This window comes from Bubalus kerabau, chromosome 1, assembly GCF_029407905.1.
Source record: "Bubalus kerabau isolate K-KA32 ecotype Philippines breed swamp buffalo chromosome 1, PCC_UOA_SB_1v2, whole genome shotgun sequence".
In the NCBI taxonomy this organism is placed as follows: domain Eukaryota; kingdom Metazoa; phylum Chordata; class Mammalia; order Artiodactyla; family Bovidae; genus Bubalus; species Bubalus kerabau.
The window spans coordinates 217671794-217697919 of NC_073624.1; the positions used below are offsets into that span (position 1 = coordinate 217671794).

At 46.1% G+C, this 26126-nt stretch overlaps 1 protein-coding gene across 1 annotated transcript in view; it reads right to left on the reverse strand.

Annotated features, from left to right (window-relative positions):
* SPOCK1 (SPARC (osteonectin), cwcv and kazal like domains proteoglycan 1) overlaps positions 1–26126 on the reverse strand; it is a 579344-nt gene that overhangs the window by 436484 nt on the left and 116734 nt on the right. The window lies entirely within an intron of this gene.

The following is a 26126-nucleotide window of genomic DNA, read 5'->3' on the forward strand; positions in this document are numbered from 1 at the left end:
AAACAGCAATTGGTGCCACTATTCCCTCGGTAAATGCAGGGCTCTATGGCCCAGCTCAGCTGTCACACACACATGTGCACAATTCAATCTGCAACCAGTTTGTCACAACAGCCATCTCTCACTCTGTTCTTCCTCAGGGGAAATAATGTAAACACACACAAGAATCAAGACAAAAGGCAGGAGGCAATGGCAAGTGTGGAGTTTTGACCTTGCAAAAAATGTTGTGTGTCACTTCATCTTTTACAAGGCACACAGGCTTCTCCACACTTAATGTATGGTCATCAAGACCACAAGGGTCTGGAGCACCTCCATCGGCACCAGGAAGCAGACGGGAGCCAGATTTCTCTACAGTGCTGCCAAGTCTTCACAGCACAAGAGCCTCTCCACATTCTACCCATTCTAGCCCTAAGTCTATGGAGGGGATTCTCTTTGGAACCCTGCCTCCTGTCTCAGGAAGAAGCTGAGAATCTACAAATGAGTCTGCCTGCTTTTGTTTCTGCAGTTGTTGTTGTTCAGTCACTCAGTTGTGTCCGACTCTTTGTGACCCGATGGACTGAAGCACCAGAGAAGGAAATGGAAACCCATGCCAGTATTCTTGCCTAGAGAATCCTGTGGACAGAGGAGCCTGGTGGGCTGCCGTCTATGGGGTCACACAGAGTTGGACACGACTGAAGCAACTTAGCTTGTATGCATGAACTGCAGCACACCAGGCTTCCCTGTCCATCACCAACTCCCGGAGCTTGCTAAAACTCATGTCCATCGCATCGGTGATGCCATCCAACCATCTCATCCTCTATCATCCCCTTCTCCTCCTGCCTTCAATCTTTCCCAGCATTAGGGTCTTTTCAAATGAGTCAGTTCTTCGCATCAGGTGGCCAAAGTATTGAAGCTTCAGGTTCAGCGCCAGTCTTTCCAATGAATATTCAGGACTGATTTCCTCTAGGATTGACTTTTTGATCTCCTTGCAGTCCAAGGGACTCTCAAGAGTCTTCTTCAGCGCCACAGTTCAAAGGCATCAGTTCTTCAGGGCTCAGCCTTCTTTATGGTCCAACTCTCACATCCATACATGACTACTGGAAAAACCATAGCTTTAACTAGATGGACCTTTGTCAGCAGTAGCTCACCTGATTTCTAAAGTTCCCCATGCTGGGAAGACAGTCTTGATAATTCCATAGTACAGACATTTGGGGGGCTTCCACCACCAACAGTAACTACTAATTTCCTTTCCCTCCATCCCATTCAAGTGCACATATCTCAGAAGACTTGCTATCATTCCAAGGAGAGCTTATTTATCAGGATTCCTCAAGCCTCCTTCAAAGAGATAACTGGAATTAGCTTCCTGTGAAAAGTCTTCTGCCCCATCCCAAGTTCAATGATGGGTCTCTTCTATCCATGATCCTGTAGATCCTTTATTTCCCCACATTAAAGCACAATCACATGATGCTGGCTACAGACTGAATGTCTGTGATCCCCACAATTCACATTCACCTCACACTCCCAAGGATGGTGTCAGGAGGTGGGGCTGGTTTAGAGGAAGTTCTAAGGGTGGGGTAACATGATGAGATTAGTGCCCTTATATGAAGAGGAGGAGACATCAGAGCTTCTTCACTCTTCCGAGTCAGGGGACAATCAGAAGGCAGCCATACGTAAGCCAGGAAGAGAGTCCTACCAGACGCAACCATTCTGGCACTCTTATGTCAGACAGCTAGCCTCCAGAAGAATGAGAAATAAATGTCTGTTGTTTAACCCACCCAGTCTATGGTATTTTGTTACAGCACTCCAAGCTAAGACAACTTATAATGATTAACTCTCTCTCTCTGCTCCCTGTTAGACTGATCTCTGTAAAGGGAGTGATGAGGTCTGTGTGTGCTCATCACTGCATCCCTGGCCGCTAGTACAGGATTTGGGATGTAAGGGGCACTAAGGAAATATCGTTGGATGGATGGATGGGTGCATGCCTGAGTCAGTGGGTGGGTGAGTGGATTTACGTGTACGTGCATAGATGAGAATTGTGGTTTTGAAGAACATTCAATGCTGGAGGAAAAGCTTATGACATATTAAGTAAAAATGCAGGAAATAAAATTATATAAACAATGTGATTTCAATTATGTAAACATTTACACATGATTAGGGATCTGGAAGGAAATACGCTAAAAATGCTAATAGCAGTTATCTCTGGGTGGTACGATCAGGATTGATTGTTGCAGTTTTCTCCATTTCCCATGTTTCCATAAATTGCATGTATTACATTTACGATCCAAAATAAGATTACATTTTTAAAAAGGAAATTACTAACAAAAAATTACCAAATGTCTCCACATTTTAGGAGACTTTCTCCTCTAAAACCAGAAAGACTTGGGGCGGGGGAAGCCCAGACTCTAGCAGATACGTGTGCCCAGAGCCTGGGGCTCACACCTTTCCAGGTCTCTCAAGAGCATGAAGGAGCCTCACATGCAGCCTTCGTCTTTTCACACAGGGATTCCCCGTTGTGTTCTTTTGGCTTCAATCATTCAGAAATGAAAGCTATCCAGAGATGGACATGGAATAAAGGCCCCCTCTGAGGACAGACCAAAAACTATGAGGAAGCATCAAACCAGGAGAAAAGAATGGGGAAAGAAGCTGACCCAAATCTTGAGAACCATGAAGATCAAGACTAAGGGAATCACAAATTTGTTCACCACGTAATTAAAGAGATCCTCCCAAGCTCTAAGGAACAGAGGAAGGTCAATGCTCTGAAGGTAACTTTTTCATGGAGCAGAAGTAGTTGAACTTACAGGTAATGATAGTAATTGTTGTAACAACTACAGCGACCATCTGCACAGTGCTTAACACGGAGGTCCACAAACTTCTACAGTAAAAAGCCAGGTAGAAAATAGATTTGGGGACTTCCCTGGCGGTCCTGTGCTTAAGACTCCATACTTCCACTTCAGGGGGCGTAGGTTTGACCCCTGGTTGGGGAACAAAGATCCCTCATGCCATGTGGTGTAGCCAGGAAAACAAAAGAAAAAAACATATTTGGTTCTGAGGGTCACCGAGTCTCCATGACAACTGCTTACCTCTGCTATTGCCGTGCAAAGCAGCCACAGATGATAGAGAAAGGATGCGCATTGCTGTGTCCAAACAAGACTCTATACACACAGCAGACCAGATTTGGCCAGGGCTAGTGTTTGCCAACCTCTGACTTCACACGGCAGGCATTGTTAAACCTCTGATTTCTTTCCCACAACCCTAGGATGGGGAAACAGACTCTGAGGAATAGGTCACTTCCCCAAATCAGGGCATCAGAGAGCAGTGGTTCTGGACTCAACGCCACATCAGTGTGACTCCTAAGAGCCTGCTCTTTACCATGAGGCCATGCTGAGCACATCCTTATGCCCACATTATACTCAATGTGGGGACCCAGGGATGAGTGAGAGTCAGACCTTGACTTCCAAAGTTCAAAATTTAAGATGAGCACCTGCCCCACAGGTAATGATCTGGCACCTGCCCCCTAATACAAGGATGTCCCAACAGAATAAAAGAGGCATCAGGGAACACTAACACCCACAGTGAAGACATACACTGATGTACCAATTCCTTCACAAAAGGGTTTCATGCTTTCCACAAAGGATATTGCTAGGATGTGAGCTCACTTGGGGCTTTTACATACTGGTTTATACATCTGTAAGTCATGAGGGTAGAAGCCAAGAGACAAAGAGCTTGAGGAATGCTTACCAGAAATTCACTGAACCGGGTCACAGTTTTTCTTCATGGTGAAGACCACAGGACTTGAGGTCACAGAGAACTGGATGGGAATTTCAGGTCTACGTGACCTTGAGCATATGATCTAAGCCTCAGACATCTTCCCTGCAAGCCGAGTTAGGAATTCTGACTGTCTCAGGGATGTTAGGACACCAGATGGGGGACAGGGCCTGTGTTTATCTTTTCCATCATCATATTCATATCCACAACATCAGGATCATAGGAAATAAGATCCATAAAGGGAAGTAAGAGAAATTAAAATGGAGGCTTCCTGAAATAACTAAGTCAAGCAGGAAAATAGGACTATCATGGGAAGCAAGACATAACTGTCTTGCAGAGCCAGGGATCAGCCTGGAGATACACAAATATACCCTCTGAGTGAGCCCAGGAAGTGTCTTTCTGCCAGAGGCAGGTGTGGATGGCAGTTAATGTGAGCAGTGAGGGCACAGCAAGTCCTCTGTTTACCCATCTCAAATGGCCTGTGGTTCCAGGAGCCTGGCTCTGCCATCAGCCCCTGTCTCTGGTTTATTTCCCTAAGCCGCCCGCCTCCTGCTCCCTACTCTAGAATAAACTCTGACCTTATTAACCTTCAGCAAGCAGGTGAGTGACAACCCAGCCTGACCCTCCACAAGTCCTCCTGGAAAGCTGCCAAACTGGAAGAACTCAACGGTTAAACATGAAGATTTGCAAGCATGTTCCCTAATTCTGAACCACCATCTACACATCTATGGCTGCTTCATCAACTTCCCAATGCCAGAGGCAAGGGAATGGGCAAGAAAGGTGACATTTTCTGCATCTGCAGTATGCCAGGGACCAGGGACCAAACACACAAATTCTGTGACTGTTTCTGTATGGCAACCCTGAGTGTGTTTTCATCAACAGTTTTAAGAGGGGGCTGTAGCTCAGAGAGGTTATGTTATCAGCCCAAGGTCACACAGCTTGTGGGGGGGAAATCCACCTCTATCTGAGCCCAAGGGCTCTCAAGTTCACCTTTGCCCAATGCCACCTTGCCCTACATCCCCCTTGTCCATTGTACTCTAGCCACAGTGCTCTCCTTTCTAAGAAGCTGCTGCTCCTCCTCCCTGGAGTGTTCTTCCCCTTTCTCTTTACCTGGTTAACACCTGCTCACCCTGTAGTACTCAGTTGTCACTTGCTCAGGAAAGTCTTCCTGGCCACCACCCCTGACAGAGGCCCAGATGAACCCTCCACTCTCACCTCTCTCTCCTCCACTGTGGCTCCAGGTCTTTCCTTCATAGCATTTGTAATCTAAGGGCAAATGATGGATAATTATTTTCTTGTGGTTTGTTTCCCAACCAAGACAGTTGGTTCTGGGAAGGCAGTAACTGTGCCTGACTTCTACGTTACTAAACCCAAGCACTTCCCACAATGCTTAGCATAGAGCAGGTAGTCAATTGAATCTGATGAATGAACAAACAAACCACCATCTACACATACTCCCTGGACAGGAGGCTGAAATAGCATCTTCCTTGAGTTTAGCACAAGCATTGCACATATCCATAAAATCTACCACCCATGGTAAGTTCTTATAAAGGAAGATTACAAATTGCCCACCCTCTTTTCAGATTATAGCACAGTCCTACTCTGCAATTTCCACACTGAAACTTGTACATTTCGATTCTAGAAGCTAATGCCACTTCAGTTTATCTGCAGTTGCTACTCAAGTGACGTGAATGAAGAATTCACACAACGCCAAAGAAAAGTGGAGTCATTTTTCATAAACCGCAGCAGTATCCTTTTGGATACACCTCCTAGAGTAAAAATGAAAACAAACAAATGGGACCTAATCAAACTAAAAAGCTTTTGTACAACAATGGAAACCATACACAAAACAAAACCACAACCTACAGATTGGGAGAAAATATTTGCAAATGATGTGACTGACAAGAGATTAGTTTCCAAAATATATAAACAACCTATACAGCTCAATGAAAAAAAAAAAAAAGGACAAAAGGCCTAAATAAACATTTCTCCAAAGAAGACAGATAGATGGTCAAAAGGTACATGAAAAGATGCTCAACATTACTAATTATTAGAGAACGGCAAATCAAAACAACAATGAGGTACCATCTCACTCTGGTCAAAATGGCCATTACCAAAAAGCCTACAAACAATAAATGCTGCAGAGGGTGTGGAGAAATAGGAACCCTCCACACAGTTGGTGGGAATGTAAGTTGTTCTCACTGTGGAGAACAGTATGGAGGTTCCTTATAAAACTAAAAATAGAACTACCATATGATCCTGCAATCCCACTCCTAGGCATATATCCAGAGAAAATCATAATTCAGAAAGATATATGCACCCCAGTGTTCACTGCAGCACTATTCACAAGAGTCAAGACTATTGTGTGTGGAATGTAAAAGTGTTAGTTGCTCAGTCATGTCCGACTCTTTGTGATCCCATGGACTGTAGTCTGCCAGGTTCCTCTGTCTATTGAATTCTCCAGGCAAGAATACTGGAGTTGGTTGCCATTCCCTTCTCCAGGGGATCTTCCCGACCCAGGGATTGAACCCACGTTTCCTGCATTGCAGGCAGATTCTTTACCGTCTGAGCCACCAGTGAAGCCCCAGTCAAGACATGGAAACAACCTAAATGTCCAAAGACAGATGGGTGGATAAGAAGTCGTGGTACATGTATACAATGCGATACTGCTTGACCATAAAAAGAATGAAATATTGCCATTTCACCAACATGGATGAACCCAGAGATTATCACACTAACAGAGAAAGACAAATACATGTTACTGTTTTTATGTGGAATATAAAAGAAAAAAAAAGACATAAATGAACTTATTTCCAAAACAGAAAGAGACTCAGAGACATAGAAAACAAACTTATGGTTACCAACAGGGAAAGGCGGGTAGGAGAGGGATAAAATAGGAGTTCGAGATTAACAGGTATACACTGCTGCTGCTGCTGCTGCTAAGTCGCTTCAGTCATGTTCAACTCTGTGCGACCCCATAGACGGCAGCCCACCAGGCTCCCCTGTCCCTGGGATTCTCCAGGCAAGAACACTGGAGTGGGTTCAGGTATGTACTACTATATGTATAATAGATCAACAACAAGGACAGCACAGGGAACTACACCCAATATTTTGTAATAACCTATAAGGGAAAAGAATCTGAAAAAAAATATATATATATAAAATATACAACTGAATCACCACGCTTATACCTGAAATTTTGATGATATTGTAAATCAACCATATTTCAATAAAAAAAATTAAAGAAAAGTGGAGTCATTTTTATAAAGCACTTGGGTGAGGAGTGGATACACAGAAGACTGCAGACATAAAGCACTTTTACACCAAGGTCCCACAGCCCTGATGATATCTGGCAAAGAGATAATGGGGCAAATTCACTCGCTCACTAAACTAACACCCACAGTGATGAGTATAGAAAGGGCAGGATCTTGACCTTCCCTCCACCCCCACTCCTGGGGCCTATATTGTTGGGACCATACCCAACAGTTTTACACTTAGGACCAGGTTGGATTTGGAGTTGGACAAAGCTGGGTTCAAAGCATGACTCCACCACTTAACCACTGTCTGCATGGCCCTAAGTCTCCTCTTCTGTAAAATGAGGCTAACACCAGCGCCTTCTTCCAAGAGGCACTGTCAGGGCCAGTGATTTCGATGCATGCAGTCTGCCTGGTAGTGCTCCCTGCATGACAACTGCCATCCCCTCCCCTGTGGTCCCTGAAGGAATGGAGTGCCTCCCAGGGAGAAATCATTAGAGGTTCCATTCAGTGTCCACGTGTTCAGCACAGGTCATGCTTTTGATGAAGACACTCATGCAAACTTATAGGCTGCCTCTGCAGAAGACCCAGCTCTCAGCTGCTGCCCCCTACTCAGCCTTCCCCTCTCCCCCTGGCTGCGCTGCTCAGCCCGAGCTCTCTGCTAAGAAACCCTCTTGGGGGCAGTGTTGTGCTGGTGAGAAAAAAGCCTCAGCCTTTTCCTTCATTTATGAGGCGTCTCTGGCCAACCTGAATGAATCTTGGGTTCTTCTCAACCCTCCACACAAGGCCCTGGACTCAAAATTTCACACCTCAAGGGGAAGTTCTGACCTCAGCCTTACTAATTAAGTCACGTTTGGGAGGAATTCTGGAGTCTGTGACATAAGTGGCTGGCCTTCCTCCCCTGCAAACAGGTTTTCCCTCTTTAAATAAAGGACACTGAGATAGCCCCTTAAAAGTAACACCAATATTGGGGCAAACCTCCTTTTTGAGGGCCTTTGACAGTATAGTAAGCTAAAGTCTTCCTTCAAGAAAGCTAATTGTAGAACAATCTGCCTCCTAATGTATTCATAAATCAGACATTCAACTCCTAGAATAAATTCCCCATAATTCATGTTAATCATTCCACTCTCGTAACATGAATCATCTGTTTAAAGGGAACTTTTACCAAGACAGGCAAGAGCCACTGGATCTTGCTTTAAAAATCTCTCCAGAGCGCCAAAGGTTTTCTATTATTGACAGAAAAGTTACTGCATTTTTAACAGGCACTTTAAATATTACTCATGCAATCAAAGCTGTTTTCCTAACTCAACTTAGACAGTTTTCAAACATGTATTACGGTTGACCTTATTAAATATTCTGTAGCACCACTTACACATGATGGCACACAAAAGTACAGTCCCAGAACTTCTGGCAGCACTGGGAAAAAGGGAATCCTCATATATTGTCCTCGAGGCAGCAGTAAAGGCTCTGAGCATGGCACAGACCCCCAAGGGATGCCACGGGAGGCAGAGACAGGGGACAGGTCCCCAGAAGAGCTCTTTGCACAGAAGTTGGGTGGGAAGGCAAACAAAGATCTGTATTTTTTGTACGCTAAACAAGAATTTCACCAAGTTCTCTCCAAGAGCACTCTCCAAGTGCTCCAAGGACAAGATAGTATTTTTCAGCCTTATTAAGGTCCAGAATGTCATGGGAGTAACCCAACAATGTGATGTTTTTAAAATGGAAAATTTGGAATAACCTCTCATCAAGATCTATAAACTAGATAATAATTCCATAAGTAGCTGCCATTTACTGAACACTCACTACCAAGTGTTGTGCTAAACAGCGTAGAGAATGATATCTCCCTTAATCCTATGAGATGGGCAATATCATCTTCATTCTTCAGACAAGTAAAGAAAGACAGAGATGTTAACAACCAGCCCATGGCCACCACACCAGAGAGTGGCACAGCCAGGCTAGAAGCAGAGGTCTGTTCAACGACAACTCTCATGTCCTAACTCCTTACCCAAACCTGGAAAGTCAAAGCTAGAGTTCCGCCCCACCCCTATCCACACTGTGTGGGATGACAAGCAAGTGAAGAGTAACTGCCATTTACCACCAGTCAGCTGTTTATCAAAATAGTTCAGCTCCTTTGGATGGGCACGTCGTTGAGTCAGGCTGAGAACTCCATGATTGAGCAGAAGTTTATTTAGGACCAGTTAGGACTGGGAACCCATCTCCAACCTCCAGTGAAGTTAGGAGACCCAGAGGGGAAGGAGCATGTCTCTAAGTAAAGGTGAGAGGAAGGGAGAGAGATGCTTCAGCTATGTGTGAACCAACCAGCAGCAAAACAAAACAAAGCAATATCAGACCTAGTAAATGAACAAAACAGCAGGAGACCTGAGACTGCTTTCATGGCTGAGCCAGTGACCGGGGTGGGGGGTAGGCGCAGAGGACAGAGGGAAGAGAGGACAGGGGAAGAAAGAAAAGGAGAGGGGCAGAGAAAGAGAGGGAGACGGGGAGAGAGAGCACAAGCTGTGACAAATGAGTCAAATAGCTGTGATTCTATGCTTGGAGAGGTGTTGTTCTGTTTGTTCACCTATTCAGTATATTTTAAAGTAGATGAAATAAAATGATTTGAATTACTCTGACTTTCTATCAATGCGGATACAAGGGAGGAGGTTTACCTGCCCTTCTTGGCTTGTCTCCCTCTACCGAATCCCGGACTAAGGTTCTTCTTTGTTCCCCAAAGCGGACCACTGACAGTCACTCATCAGCAACAACTGGTGAGAAACCCGTGATGCAGAGGAGCAGCCTGGCCTCTCTTGGACGCCCCCTTAAGCCTCCAACATCCCTGAACCATCACGCCCTACACTGTGGTCAACAGCCAGCAGGAAGCAGCACTGGGACACTTCAGGAAAGAAAAGAAAGCTGAATTTTAAAGAAATCAACTCTCTGGGCATTTCTAGAGCAGCTCCAAGGGATCATGGCCCCTGATTAAACACACGGAGACACTTTTACATAAGAAGTTTACAGCTTAATGGGGAAAATATAAATAACTCTAACTAGAAATATGCCTAAGAACAGTACATTAGGTAAGAGGCATAAGGTGAGCAGATGCCAGAAGTGCCAGCACATGGGACCTATTATTACCATTGCTATCCCATGTTAAGCTCCTCTTCCTCCCTATTTTTATCTGCCCACAGTCCTTCATGCCATCCTACATAAACCACACATCCAAAGTTTCTCAGCACAAAACGTTTGGCAGTCTCTTTACAGATCTTCTCCTCTCTTTCACACTGTTTGAACAAATACCTATAAAGCACCAACTACCTGTCAGGAACTCTGCTGAGCTCTTGGGATGCTAAGATAAAGCCTATGACAGAGGCTTTATTTTGATAAAAGTAAATATACACTTATGATACTAACTCTCACCAAAGTGGGCATAAATGGAATATATTTCAGCATAATAAAAGCCACTTACAACAATTGCACAGCCAACATAATACTCCACAGCGAAAACCTGAATCTTCCCACTAAACTCAGGAACAAGACAAGGAGGCACACTCTCATCACTTCTATTCAACGCAGCATTAGAAGTCCCAGTCACAATAATCAGACAAGGAAAAGAAATAAAAGAAAGCCAAAATTGGAAGGGAAGAGGTAAAACTGCTATTATTCGCAGATGACTGATACTCTGCATAAAGAACCCTAAAGATTCCACACAAACCTATTAGAACTAATAAATGAATTAGGAAAATAACGGCATACAAGATGTACACACAGAAATCTGTTGGGTTTCTTTGTACTAACAAAGAAATATTCTTTAAAAAAGAAGGTAAAACAAAACAATTTCATTTAAAATTGCATTAAAAAAACCTTAAAAATAAACTTGATCAAGGAGGTGAAAGATCTACACACTGACAACTATAAAACACTAATAAAGGAAATAAAAGATGATTCAAAGAAATGGAAAGATATCCTAGGCTCTTAAATTGGAATTAATATTCTTTAGAAGGCCATACTACCCAAAGCAATCTACAGCTTTAATATGATCCCTACCAAAATACCTGTGCCATTTTTTCACAGAACTGAAACAACTCAACCTTGAGAAAAAAGCATAAACAAGCTGGAGGGATAACCCTTCCAGACTTCAGGTAATACTACAAAGTTCCAGTAATCAAAACAGTGCAGTATTGGCACAAAATCAGACATACAGACCAATGAACCAGAAGACAGAGCTCAGAAATAGACCCACACATCTACAATCAATTGATCTACGACACAGGAGGCAAGAATATATAAAGGAGAAAAGACAACCTCGCCAACAGCAGAGTTGAGAAAGCTGGACAAAATGGCTTGAAAATACAGGTAAAACATTCTCAGACATAAATCATAGCAACATTTGCTTAGCTCAGTCTTCCAAGGCAATAGAAATAAAAGCAAACGTAAACAAATGGGACCTAACTAAACTGAAAGCTTTTGCACAGCAAGGAAAACTGTCAATAAAACAAAAAGACAACGTACAGAATTAGAGAAAATATTTGCAATTGATGCACCCAACAAGGGGTTAATATCCAAAATATATAAACAGCTCATACAACTCGATATCCAAAAACAAAATTCAAATCCAAAAATGAGCAGAAGACCTAAATAAACATTTCTCCAAAGAAGACATACAGATGATCAACAGGCACCTGAAAAGAAGTTCCACATTGCTAATTACTAGAGAAGTGCAAATCAAAACTACAATGAGATATCACCTCACACCAGTCAGAATGGCCATCATCAAAAAGTCTGTAAGCAGGAAACACTGTAGAGGGTGAGAAGAAGAGGGAACCCTCCCACACTGTTGGCGGGAATGTGAATTGGTGAAGTCACTATGGAAAACAGAATAGAGGTTCCTTAAAAAGCTAAAAATAAAGCTACCATATGGTCCAGCAATCCTACTCCTGGGCAAACATCTGAAAAAGATGAAAACTTTAATTCAAAAAGATACATGCACCTCAGTGTTCGTACAGCACTATTCACCATAGCCAACACATGGAAAAGACCCAAGTGTCCATCAGGAGATGACCAAAGAACGTGGTGCGCATGTTCTTGTTGTTGTTGTTTTCACAACTATTTGTAAGGCCTCCACAGGTGTGTGTGTAAAAGGGAATAATAGTCATAAAAAGGAAAAGCTCTGCCATTTGCAGCAACATGAATGAACCTAGAGAATATCAGAGTGACAAATATTATATGATATCACTTCCACGTGGGATCTAAAAAATTGACACAAATGAACTTATCTATAAAACAGAAACAGACTACAGACATAGAAAACAAATTTATGGTTACCAAAGGGGAAGCAGGGAGGGAAGGATAAACAGATACAGGATTATCCCATACAGGATAATCTGTATGGGATTAACAGATACAAACTACTACACATACAAAATAGATAAGCAACACGGTTTTACCATATAGAACAGAGAACTATATTCAATATCTTGTAATAATCTGGAATGAAAAATAATCTGAAATAGACATATACATAAAAATAACTTAATCACTTCACTCTACACCAGAAACACAATATTATAAATCAACTATACTTCAGTATCAACAACACAAAGGAAACAAGAAAACAAAAACAACCACAAAAGATAAAGAGCCTCTTGCTACCTTGAAAGTCTACAGCAGGAGGCAGAGAAGCTATTGCTTTGGAAGCAGGAAAAAGGGCTACAACTGAGTTGCAGACAAAGGGGGCAAGGCCCCACCTCCAGTCAGGAAACTGCAGGGGGGTGTCAGCCCATATACCCGTCCCCATCTGGTTTACCCTACCCGACTCCCTCAAAGGCTGTTCTCTAGCTCATGACCCTGTCCTCATAACACTGCTTAAATCGGGATGACAGCTGACCCCAGAAGACATGCTCCATAGCTCAAAGTAATCCAACCAATCCCTCCCTCGAAGTGCAGTTAGCTAACGATGGACTTTTGAACCAGAAGATGATGCTGGGCTGGGGGAACAGTTTTTAGACACGAACATACTAATGAACCAGAAGAGAATCCCAGTTGACTGAGTGAAGTGGGAGAATAAACTAGACAAGCCAAAGAAATGGGGGTAAGGGGGCACCTGTGCAAAGTGCCCCAAAGGAGGGGAGCCTGGGTGGGCCCCTGGGAGTGAAGGATAGGCACCTGACACCTACAGTGGGCATCAGGGAAACTGCCCCCCAAGAAAGGAGTCCCACCTGGGCACTCCACAGCTGACCCCAGGGTGTCCACATGCCATGAGACACTCAGGCCAGACCCAGGTTTGGGACCCCTGTCCTGGGCTACCCTTCCTCCCAGCATGTTTCCTGGGCCGGCCTCCTGTGGGGCTGCTGCCCCAGGTGCCCCCTCTACCCACTCCCAGGCCCTCAGTTTCTGATGCTTCTGCCTCACACAAGAAAGCATACTCCCTGGGAGCGTGTGCTCTGCTCCCTTATTAATCTTGCTGTATCTTATTAAAACGGCCTGGTGCCCGCCTGGTGTTCTTCTGCACAGAGCAGCGGGGTTCATGCGACAAGCGGCAGCTGGGTGAGCTGTATTTCACGTCTTTTGTGTTGGAGGAATGACCTAGATGCTGCTGCTCTGTACCACAGACTCACTGACTCACACTTGCAGGCTTTAACCCCTTCCTTCCCATCCAGCCCCGGGCTCGGGTGGAAGCAGAGGTCTGGGCACCCACGGGACAGTGTCAGCCAAGCTGACAAGGAGGCAGAGCTGGGACAGAACAATATGAGACCACTTGGGACTGTTCCAGATGACCACAGAAATGCCCCCCTCCCACCAATGGGTGGGTATCTTGAGGAGACCACATGCAGCAGGGGAGGCGTCCCTGGGGACCCTTTTTCATGGAAAGTGGTGCCCATGGCTTGAGTGAAGGGAGGTGAGGGACTCGCGGTTCTCTCCATCTGTCTCTCTTCTCAGCTGGCTTCCAGCCCAGGCTGTCATACTCATTTATTCATTCACTCTTTCCCCCCAGTCATTCATTCACTCTGCTGGTTATCTTCTCAGTGGCTGCTCTGTACAGACTCTGCGGTTGACTCAGAGGTAAATGACCACCATAAGAAGCCCTCTTACAGAGAGTGCAGATAGCAAAACTCCCACAGGCACCATCCTCAGCCACTTCCCAGAGGGAAAGAGGAGCCAGGGAGGCCACACAGCAGATCACCGTCCAGACTGACCTGGGGCACTGACGAGGCAACGCAGGTAAGTGCCTCAAAGTGGTAAAAGGAACTAGGACCACTGCCTTAGAAGCTCAGGCTGCTGCAACAGATTGCCACAGACAGGTGGCTTGAACAACAGAAATTTCCATCTCACAGTCCTGGAGACTACAAGTCCAAGGTCAAGGTACCTGGGTGACTGGGTTCCCCAGTGAGGACTCCCCTGGGCTTGTAGATGGGTGCATCTCACCATGTCCTCATACGGAAGAGAGAGAGAGAAGCAGCAAGCTGTCTGGAGTCTCATGCTCTTTGACAACCTGGAGGGATGGGGTGGGGAGGAAGGTGGGAGGACGGTTCAGGATGGAGCGGGGGGACACATGTATACCTACAGCCGATTCATGCTGATGTACGGGAAAAGCCATCACAATACTGTAAAGTAATTGTCCTCCAATTAAAATAAATAAATAAATAATAAATAAATCGAAAAATTAAAAAAAAAAAAGGACAGCCATCCTGTCATGAGGGCCCAACCCGATAGAATTATCACGGGAACTAACTGGGATCTCATGGGGCCACCACTTAGACCAAGGAACTGCCCTGAGACGCTGGTTCTAGCAGTGATTGGCATGGGTCTGGTGCCTCGGGCAACCAGCAGGCAGAATTTTTCTCCCAGGCCCCCCTCCGCACACCCAGAACCAACAGATTCCAGCCTGCTCCGAGCCCCTCCCTCTCCCTGCCAAACCAGAGCATGACTTGGAATTGAACTTTTTCCCTCCAGGGGTATGAAAGGAGATGGAACACACAAGAGATGTGATTAAATGCTGAGCTGGTCATCATGCCACGATCCGACAGTCACACGCGGACCCAAGTCCGGCGATTTTCCACCTCTTAATCACGTCCCTGCCGGATTTAAAATGCAATGAACATCAATGAGAACAAATGCTAATAAGGCTCTAACAGGCAACGGATGTCAAGAGGTGAGGAATGAGCCTTGCATATTTTGACTGAGTGAGGGTCAAAGAGGAAATAACCGGGATACTAAATAGAAATCTTTTATTCACGAGGAACGGCTTCCCTGAGAGGCAGCTGCTCCAATCAGTGACACTTACTCATTAAAGAATGTGCCGCTCAGTGTCCTGAGGCAACAGAAACACCCAGCTCCCTGACATGGATGTTTCCTGGCATTTAGCTAACTGCGGTAAAGTCACCAGTAAATTTACATCTGGCCTGAACCAAAGATAAGGTCCTTTTCTGACACAAAGCAGTCATTAAGAGTTCTAGCTGTAGTGAAATTTCTCCCAGAAATACTGCGGCCTTGGGTGGAGCTGAGCTTTTCTCTCCCTCTGCGGGGTCTCAGGAGAGCCTCTCTGGTTGACAGACTTCAGGCCTAAGGGAGAATCACAGGACAACTACCTGGCTGGGAGGGAGGGACAGTCCAAGACCAGGGCTATATTGCTTTGACTGCTGGTCATCATACCTGGTCACAACCCAACACTGGGCACCCTGCCCTTCACTTTGGTTCTAGAACCCAGCTCAGCCATGGCCTGAGGATGCTCAGCTGTTTTCCGGGCTTCCTGTGCCTTCAGACATATGTATGGTCTCTCCAGCTTCCCAGACATCCTGCAACACCCAGTCTGCAGCGGCTTTGGGTTTCCTGATTGAGAGACTTGCTTGGAGTGCTAATGAGGCAGAATAAAGACTGTAGTGACTTTCCAGTCAGGCAGACCTGGATACCAGACCCAGCCGTCTCCCTTGCCGGCTATGGAACTTTGAGTGCAGTCTTATCCTCAATCCTGCTTTGCTTCCATGCCCACAGGGAGGTCTAGCCTGTATAGAAAGCACTCAGCACAGGGCTGGGCATGTGGTGAGCACTTCATAAAGGGTAGCTCTTATCACTGATTTCAGTAAAAATGCATTTGTCACTCCTTACAACAGTCAAAGTAGCTGAGTAAATAAGGAAGCCTTGGTGGGGAGACGGGGGTCAGGGGTGGGGCGTTCGACAAAGCACTTTGAGTGAGTTGTCGTTCAGTCACTAAGTCATGTCCGACTCTCTGTGACCCCGTGGACTGCAGCACACCAGGCTTCCCTGTCTGTCACTGTCTCCCTGAGTTTGCTCAAAGTCATGTCCATTGAGTCAATGGTGCCATCCAAGCATCTCATCATCTGCCCTTCTCCTCCTGCCCTCTATCTTTCCCAGTGTCAGGGTCTTTTTCAATGGGTCAAGAGGCCATTCCTTTAGGTAACAGGTTCACCATGAATTACACAATCTTCCATTAAAAACACAAATGGAGGGACTTTCCCGGTGGTCCAGTGGTTAAGACTCCAAGTTTCCAATGAAGGGGGCGCAGGTTTGATTCCTGGTCAGGGAACTAAGATCCCACATGTCATGCCACACAGCCGGAAACACACACACACACACACACAGATGGGAAGCCAAGGGGAGCAGAAATCTCTACATCACTAGAGACCCCCTAAATCATATACAACCTCTTTGGAGGAAGGAGCATTCACGTAGAACCATAATTCAGACATCTCCAAATTCTAGCTTAGATTCTCACCCTTAATGACAAGATGACGGCCACGGTGACTGTGATAGCCTCGAAGTTTCCCTGAATGCTTGCTACAGGCCAAGCACCAAACTAAGCTCTTTCATCTATTTGCCCAGTTAATCTTCACAAGAACTCATGAAGAAGGGCCCTACCAGCCTAGGTCAGCTCTGCCCAAAAGATATATAATGTGAACACACACATATGCCATGGAGTAACATAAATTTTCTAGCAGCCACATTAAAAAGTAAAAAGAAATAGGTGTAATTAAGTTTAGCAAATATTTTATTTAACATAACATATCCAAAATATTATTTCAACATGTCATCAGTATTTTAAAAAATAAATCATCAGTTTTACTTTTTTTTTCTTTCATTTCAGGCTTTGAAATCTGCTGCATATTCTACACTCACAGTGCATCTGAATTCAATCAGTAGACACACTTGGCTGGTGGTCACTGTGGTGGACCATGCAGGTCTAGAGAATGAGGAAATGACATGAAGAAGCTTGGCCCGGGCCCCACATGGGCTCGAGCAGGGCATCCAGAGCCAAGCTCTTAATTCCGATGCTCTCCTGTCTCCTGCTTGCTAAATCCATTAAATTCCACATTCCGCAGCCCACCACATGTGCCAAGAAATACGGTCTTCATTCTTCATTCCAAGGACTGGATACAAATTCCTTCCTGCGTACTAAGGGGAAAAACCCACAGAGACACCCGCAATTTCATTTTTTCACCTTTTTAAAGAAAAGATTCTGACAAGCCACCTTCTTTAAAACCTGCTAAAAATGACCCCAGGGTGAGAAACAGCTAAGAAGGGGAAACACACATCTTTAAGCAGCACCCAACTGATGTCAGTTTCACAACCGTCCCAAAAAAAGTCCAAGTCTGTATCAGGAATTCTCAGAAAAGGAAGAGAATGTATGTAAGAGACTAATTATGAGTGGGTAAGGATCCCAAAGTAAAATACCAGGAAATAACGATGCTTAGCACAGAAAACTAAGGAGTCAACAGAGTAGTGATACACACTGAACCACAAACAGGTAAGCACATATTTCACTGAAGACAGAGCAGGAGCAACGAACAGCCGGTGAAGAGGCCCAAAGGTGAGCAGCCCTTTACCAGCCAGGATCTAGTCTTGAGTCGTCTCCTCACAAACGTGGAAGTTACTCAGAAACTCTCAGCAGCTGCAATGTGTGGTATGAGGGCATCATGGTCATGACTTGCTGCCAACTGTGCTGTGAGTTAAACTGTGTTCAAGAACCAAGATGGGGATGTCCTGAGTGGTCCAAGGGCTAAGACTCTGCACTCTCAATATGCAGGAGGAACTGGTCAGGGAACCACATCCTGCTCGCACAACTGAAGAACTCAAAGGCAGCAAAGAGGATCAAGGACTCCAAGTGCCACAACTAAGATCTGGCACAGCCAAATAAATAAATAAGTATTTAAAGGAAAAAAAAAAAGAAGAAGAACTGAGATGACTTGAAAGGCCTCCCTGAGGCATGCTCAGCAGAGGTTCCAGTCCAGAGATGGCTTCTGGGAATACCCAGAGCTTAAAGAGAAAGAGGGTGAAAACTCCCAAGTGTGAACTGCTCTGCCTTGAGCTAAGCACAAAACTGGACTTCCCAGGTGGCGTTAGTGGCAAAGAACTCACCTGCCAACGCAGGAGACCTGGGTTCGATCCCAGGGTCAGGAAGATCCCCTGGAGAAGGAAATGGCAACCCACTCCAGTATTCCTGCCTGAAGAATCCCCAAGGACAGAGGAGCCTGGCGGGTTACAGTCCATAGCGTTGCAAAGAGTCGGGCATGACTGACTCAACTTAGCATGCACACAAAGTATAAAACTGAACCACTGTCCCTGTCAGATAAGGGTGGGTTTCACTTCCTGCCCTGCCCCCGAGCCCCCGTCAGCCTTCCTCTAGACTGATTCAGGACAGAAATGCCTGCCCAGCATCTGCAGCATGTGAAGGGCCAAGCCTGAGGCCCACCACTGAGCTTCTGCTCCGTCAGGCCACATGGGGGCGCCCAAGACCTCAACCCCTCCACAGGTGAGAGTCCTGAATGACCCCAGCTGGGTAGCAGAGGACACCTCCTCAATGACACACACTGGGTTCATTACCAGAGAGATCTTCCAACCCTGAGCTCAGGTCCTCAAACCTGGACCTCTGTCCTCTGAGTGGGGCTGCCACCCCCTGCACAGGCCACAGTCATCAGAAGCTCAGCATCACACATACTCGGCTCTCACAGTGTGACCTTGGCTAAGTTATCTAACTTCTCTGAGCTCCCATGTCTTCTTCTTTAAAAGAGAGAATTATTCATTCATTTAACAAATATTTACTGGTTCTGGACTATCTAGTTTCAGGGGGATATAATGGTGAAGAACAGGAAAAAAAAAAAAAAATCCCTCCCCGGTAGGACTTAATCCTAGTTGGAGAAGGAGGTATCCAGTGGGCAGATCAACATGTATCAACAAATGTAACAATGGTGCTTACCTCACAGGGCCATTGTGAAGCATGTCTAATGCAGATAGCACACACTAAATAAATGTAAGATACTGTTATTATGAATAGTAATAACAGTTACATCTAATCCTTTCAGCTACATCTGGGCCTGGCTCCAAAAATCCCATTTGGCTGGAAGCCAAAGTGGGATAAAAGCCTGACAGGCGGGGCTCCATTCTCCCCATCCTAACATCTTTCTGGATTCAGGCCACAAGGACATCCCACCACAAGGATAGAGCCCCAGACAGACAGGCTTCATTTAGCAAACACAACAGTCCCACAGAGCCCAGGTCCACAGCAAAGGTGAGCCTGGATGGGGCTTTGGGGGGGGGGTACATTTCCACTGCCCGGTGGAGGGCCAGCTTTCTGCCAGGCTCCACAGGGAGCCATGTGCCTGCCTCACTGGCGCTCACACACCAGCAGGGAGGAGAACCTCAGAGCCGCTCCACACGCTGTGGTGTATTGCATCTCCATGGGGCTGGAGGGACGGTAAGGGCTGCAATCCTGCCAGGGGCATGAATTCATAGCTTTGTAATGGTGCCCCAGGGAGCACTAGGACCCTGCGAGATGGAGATGCGGGTGCCTGCAAGGATGGCAGTGGCATGTAGCGTGCCGCTTACCAAGCACTGGCTAGGTGTCAGTGCTGCTTTGCATTTACTGTCTTAATGTTTTCAATAACTGTATGAGGGCACTACTTTCTTCAACCTCCATTTTGTACATAAAGAAACTGAGATTAAGTGATTTGTCCAAGGATGCACAACAAGGGAAACCAGGCAGCTGGTCCAACTCCAGAGGCCAGGTCCTGAAACAACCAGCTAAGCCTCCCCACCAGCAGTCACCCCAGGGGACAGGGAAGTCAAAGAGGTGGAGCCGAAGCCACCAACCAATTGAAGCAAGTCACATTCAATCTAGCTCCTCAGTACAAATTCCATGTGGAATTGCACTTGGGGAAAAAGAAAGCTCCACTGCTATTAAAAAAAAAAAAAAATCATTCGAATAAATGATGACCAGCATCAAAGGACAGCCTATATGTCCAGCTTATAAAAATGTCATGGGACACTCCCTGGTGGTCCAGTAGTTAAGATTCCATGCTTCCACTGCAGGGGGTATGGGTTTGATATAAGATTGTGGAACTAAGATTCCAAATGTGGTATGGCATGGCCCCCCAAAAAAGAAAAAAATAAATAAGGATTTAAAAAATCTGAAGAAGCCAAATGCCTGTCAACAGCAGAATAACTAGATTGTGATAATAAAGTCAAGTAATGGAATATTACACAGCAGTGAAAAAGAACTACTTCTGGATACAAGGTAATCTCCCAGACATGATGAGTAAAAGATACAGACGCATACATACTGGATGAACTCATTCTATATCAAGTTCAAAAACAGACCAAATTAACCGATGGCAGTAAAGGTCACTATGATGGTTACCATTGGTAAGGGAGCATGCGAAGAGCATGAACCTTTTTGGGTGTTGCAAATGTTCTTATATCTTAATCTAGACAAGACTGCAGAGAAATATTAGAGAGAAACATGTATTTAGCTGTATACTTAAGATGTGTGCACTTTTCTGCCTTATACCTCAATAAAATATAAAATGAAAATCACAATAAGTTACTTAATCCAGAATCCTGCGTTTTGGTAAGAACGAATCCAGACTTCTTTAAGAAAGAAGGTCATTGCCTATCTTGGTTGTTAAGATAAAAATAAAGATTTAAAAAAGAAAAAAAACCCAAACAAAACATCAGCCACAGCAATCAAACACTCAGCAGCGGAATTAGCCAGGGGGAGCCTTATGCTCCAGGTTTGCACAGGTTATATTTGACCTCCAGCCACCTCCCCGCCTGCCCCGCTGGGGAGATCCAGTTTGATTCTGGAAAGACTCGTCTGCAGAGAACAAAGCCCGTGCCCACCACTTCAAAGGGGCTTGGAAGAATATTCCCTTTCGCTGCACCCAGGAGCATCAGGCCCTTTCAGAAGGCACAGCAAGAGACTCAAAAGCAATCTTAAAAGTGCTGAATGCAGTAAAACTGTCGCTGGCCATCTCAGCAACCAAGTACATGAGGTGACATGGGCATCTGTGACAAAAGGAAGTCAGCAGCCACCAGGCTCTCACACCTACCAGACCTCTCTGGGCACACTTGCCTCTAATTATTTCCAGGGCTGGGAACAAGCTGGACTTAGCATAAGAGCCGGGGACCCCACCCAGTCATAGCCCCCTGAAAGCAACCCAGGGCCCTGGGGACTTCTGGTCCCAGGAAGAGAGCAGCACAGACACAGCCTCGCCCCTCCCCCCAGGCCAGAGCCAGGCAGCCTCCTCTAGCAGAGTCCCTCTCCCTCGTGTTCTTTCCAGCTCCTGCCCCTTACTCAACTCGAAGCAGGCCTGCCACGAATCACAGGCCAGCGTGCTGGCCTTTGCTACCATCACTGTGAGCGGTTTTGACGTAAGAGGCTAAGGAGTAATGAGAGTCACTGGGTTTGATCACAATCACACTCTGATTTGAATTGCAGTTCAACAATTACAAGGTCCTCAGTCAGCAGAGGCCTGTGGGTTGGGGGAGGGAGGAACTTATCAAAGGGAAATTTGACCCACCATGCATACAGGTTTCCCTTCCAAACTCTCTGGGGGAAAGGGAAGTCTTTTTTTTCCCACATAAAACCCCTTCTGGTGCTGGGGGAAGCAAACAAGCCTCACAGAAAATAAGCCCCAGATTCCTGTTGTTTTCATGCCCTTGTTTTCCTTTCCTATCTGTTCTTGTTTTTTTAGAGGCTGTTGTACACTGTCTCTCTATCCCCACCCTTTCTGGTACACCCCTCTGTTGCTAAGTCACTCAAGTCCGACTCTGTGCAACCCCATAGATGGCAGCCCACCAGGCTCCCCCGTCCCTGGGATTCTCCAGGCAAGAACATTGGAGTGGGTTGCCACTTCCTTCTCCAATGCATGAAAGTGAAAGGTGAAAGTGAAGTCACTCAGTCGTGTCCGACTCTTAGTGTCCCCATGGACTGCAGCCCACCAGGCTCCTCCGTCCATGTATGTGCCTTGAAAAAATACTGGGTCCACGACAAAATGTTAACCCCAGGGAACATAGAAATGTGAACAAAATGTGAACTCCAGGGAACAGATTCAAGGGTGACTTGAGCCTTCCCCTGTGTGGGTACTTGTTCATAAAAGGGGTGGACTTCCCAGGTGGCACAAGTGGTAAAGAACCCACCTGCCAATGCAGGAGACATTAAGAGACATGGGTTTGATTCCTGGGTCAGAAAGATCCCCTGGAATAGGAAATGACAACCCACTCCAGTATTCTTGCCTGGAGAATTCATGGACAGAGGAGCCTGGTGGGCTACTGTCTGTAGGGTGGCACAGAATCAACTTGGCACACACGCATGCACCTTCATAAAAGGGTACATTATCCAGAACTGTATCGGTGTCTTTTTGTTCATCCCTTTGTTTTTGTTGCAATATTCTCACCAATAAGGCGCCTCACTTCCCTAACCCATGAAGAAGAGTCCAGCTTGAACTTCTAAAGATCTGGGTTCTCTGTGCTCCACAGAAGAGTGGATGTTATTATGTGTGGCTTGCAGAATGAAGCAGGGAGGAACTGAAAGCTCTCCTCCAATTTCTGTTTTCAATTTCTTGGCCCAGTGAGGAACATCATCTGTATGAGGATCTCCGTATGGCACGTGATGCTGGTCTGGGCTCAAGCACTGAGTCAGGGAATAGTCTCATAAAGGGGGCTGCACTGGACAGAGATGAGCAAGCAGAGGTCTCCCAGGTTGGGGTGGGGAAGCTTGACTCCTCTGGGTCCCAGGATCCTGGTGGAGGCGGCACCTGTGTGGACCAGGCCCTCAGTCTCCCAAGCCTCTCTCAAGGGTAGGAGCCTTGAGCAATGCCTAACACCAGGTCTCTCATCTATCTCAGCAGGTTGTACTTAAAGTTGATTTAACTTTAGGGAAAATGTTTAATGTGTGATGTCTTGCTCTCCAAGTATCAAGGAACAATTTGTTCCTGTTACTTTTTTTTTTTAATTTTCTACAAGGAACATGTATTACTCGTGGAATAATAAATTAAGTTTTTGGAACAAGGCAAGACATCAGCAATTAAATAAGCTGACAGATCAATCGTGGGGGCGGGGCTACTGCTTCTGCTTCCACATGACCACCAGCTGTAGCAGGACTCAGGATCCTCTTCTAATGGGCCCAGAAGAAACCCCTTGATGTTCCCAATGCTGGACAAATTCCAAAGTCCACAAATTAACCAGATCAGTCCTGAAAGGAAGTCCTCATCCCAAAGAGAAATTAGCGGGAGTCTGGAAGAAATCAGGCAAGACTAAATAAATGAGAATCAGGAGACAGAGCTGGAAGATGCACAAGACAATCACCCCCTCCCTTCTGTTTTCTTAGCTTCGTTTTGCATGGGAATCACTGCCTGATGGACACTCAGTCTGGGATAGACCAAGGCAGATGCTTGTGCTGTGGGGCTGGAGGAAGGAGGAGAAAACAGCTAAGGGGGAGGGGAGAACGAAGTGGCATTGGGGATACAGGACAGGCACAGCCACCCCTGCTCCATAAGATGTAGACTGGCTGGCTGATGATCCAAGTCAATTTTGAAGAATGAGCGGAACAGCAGCAATTTGTCTCTGGCATGGATGGCTTCAGTTTGAGCTGGAAACAGGAATGAACCCAAAGGCCTTTCATGCAAATGAGGCCGGACTCCCCAGTGAGCCAGAGAGGAGACTAAGATGCTGCAAACAGTTCCATGCAGACAGCCCCCCTCCTGAGCAAAGTGGCCAGACAGGCTCCAGGATCAGGTGCACGGGTCAGCGTGTCTGTGACCACGGAGTCCTCCTCCTGGGCCAGATCAGGGTCCATTGCCCGAGGCAAAGCCTCTCCTCCACAGACCAGCCAACCACCATGTGCTGGAGAAGCAACTCAGTTCCTCCTGGGGAGCTGCAGTGTGGGCCCTCTCCAACCGGGTGAGAGAAGACAGAAGTGGCTGAGGGGCAGAAAGGCAGCCTCAGACACTGAAGTGCCCACAGAGGCTGCGGCTGCATCCTGAGCCTTGGGGTTTGCCTTTCACACAACTGAGACTATTCCCTGAACCTCTCCCCTCCCACATGAGCCATACAGTACACCCCACTCTCCTGCCCTGAGCAAGCCTCTGCTCCCAGCAGCCTGAAAGAGCCCAGCACCCCTTCCCTGCACAGTCTAACCTGGAAGGCTGGGGGTGCTACTATGCAAGGCAGTGTCTGGTGGTCAGCGAGCAGGGAGCACCTGTCAGCCCTCCCCCACCCCGAGACTCACCATGTCAAGATACTGTTTTGAAGCCGCTGGCAGGGAAACTCATTCCGCTTTTCCATCACAACAAAGACAGGCTAACCATTTAAAAAGAGCTTCATCATAATGAATCTATTTTAATCTCCCTCAAACACAAGAGAGATCAAACATACACAGATTTATCTTTATGCAAAGGGGGAAAAAAAATCTTGGATAATATATGAATGCATTTTTGTGCCATCCTGTGGCTTTAACTAACCAAAAAGGAGGGTTTCATGTTCAGAAAGACATTGTTCAAGCAACAAGGTCCCTTAAGACTTTGGTTGCTTCCCAAGGAAGCTGCCAATGCTACTGAGCAGCATGCCCTGCCCACTGGAGGGTACCAGTGCTACTTAAAAATCACATAAGACAAGCCCACAATTTTAAACTCTTTACTCACTGCTTTGGCTTAATAGCTATAAATCATGCATCAAGTTAGCATCTGATTGGAATGTGTAATTTTCCTTCAATAAGTCAAGACACATCCGGTGGTACCATCACACAAGTCGGCGGCCGGGACCTGACCGTCAAAGGCTGTGAGATGAGTGGGGTTGAAAACTATCTTCTCTTCCCAGAGTCCAAATAAACTCATCTCTCAGGTAATTTAGACCTTCATGCTGGATCAATTCACAAGCCCCAGTGGTGAGAGCACTAAAACCAATTCCCCAGCACAGACTGCACCATCAGACTAAATACTGCCACTTGAACACTTAGTGAGTAAGAATTAGAATGTCAAGGAAGAGCGCTCCCAGCATTCATCATTCCCCTCTTTTCCCTCTAATATATTCATATAACAATTCCCTAAGACCCACACCAAATAAACTCACCAGACCGACAGCTCGGCAGAACCAGCGTCGTGTGCGTGAATCACGCACCATCTGCCATGTGAGAGAGCGACAACCCACCAGCCGGACTCACTAAGGGCAGAGAGGTGAGGACTGAGAGGGTGGGCTACTGAGGGAGGGGAAAATGCACAGAGGCAGTATGACGCACTAGACCACAGCCAAAGTCAGGAATGGACAAAACTCAACACAAGATTCATTAACACAACTACCCCACTGGTGAAGTCTTTAGGGCGTGTATGCCTAATTGAGTAATGAAATGGTCTGTGTGTATCTAATATGTGGGTGTGAGCCTCTGGAAGAGGCTGAGGCTCAGGGAGACAGATGCCAGCGGGAGGGAGTACGGAGCACAGCCCAAGGGTAGAAAGCAGATTATGTTGGGTTAGCCAAAAAGTTTGTTCATGGTTTTCCAGACCATCTTATAGGAAAACCCAAAAGGGTTTTTTTGGCCAACCTGATGCATCCATGCGTGCCTGTGAAGTCGCTTCTGTCGTGTCTGACTCTGTGACCCCAGGGACTGTAGCCCACCAGGCTCCTCTGTCCATGGGATTATCCAAGCAAGAGTACTGGAGTAGGTTGCCATGCCCTCCTCCAGGGGATCTTCCCAATCCAGGGATCGAACCCGTGTCTCTTACGTTTCCTGCATTGGAAGGCAAGTTCTTTACCGCTAGCGCCACCTGGGAAGCCCAATAGAGTCACCTTAAAATGGAAACATATAACATGACTAGGTCTCAGAAGTTTGATTCACTGCTAGGCCAGGAC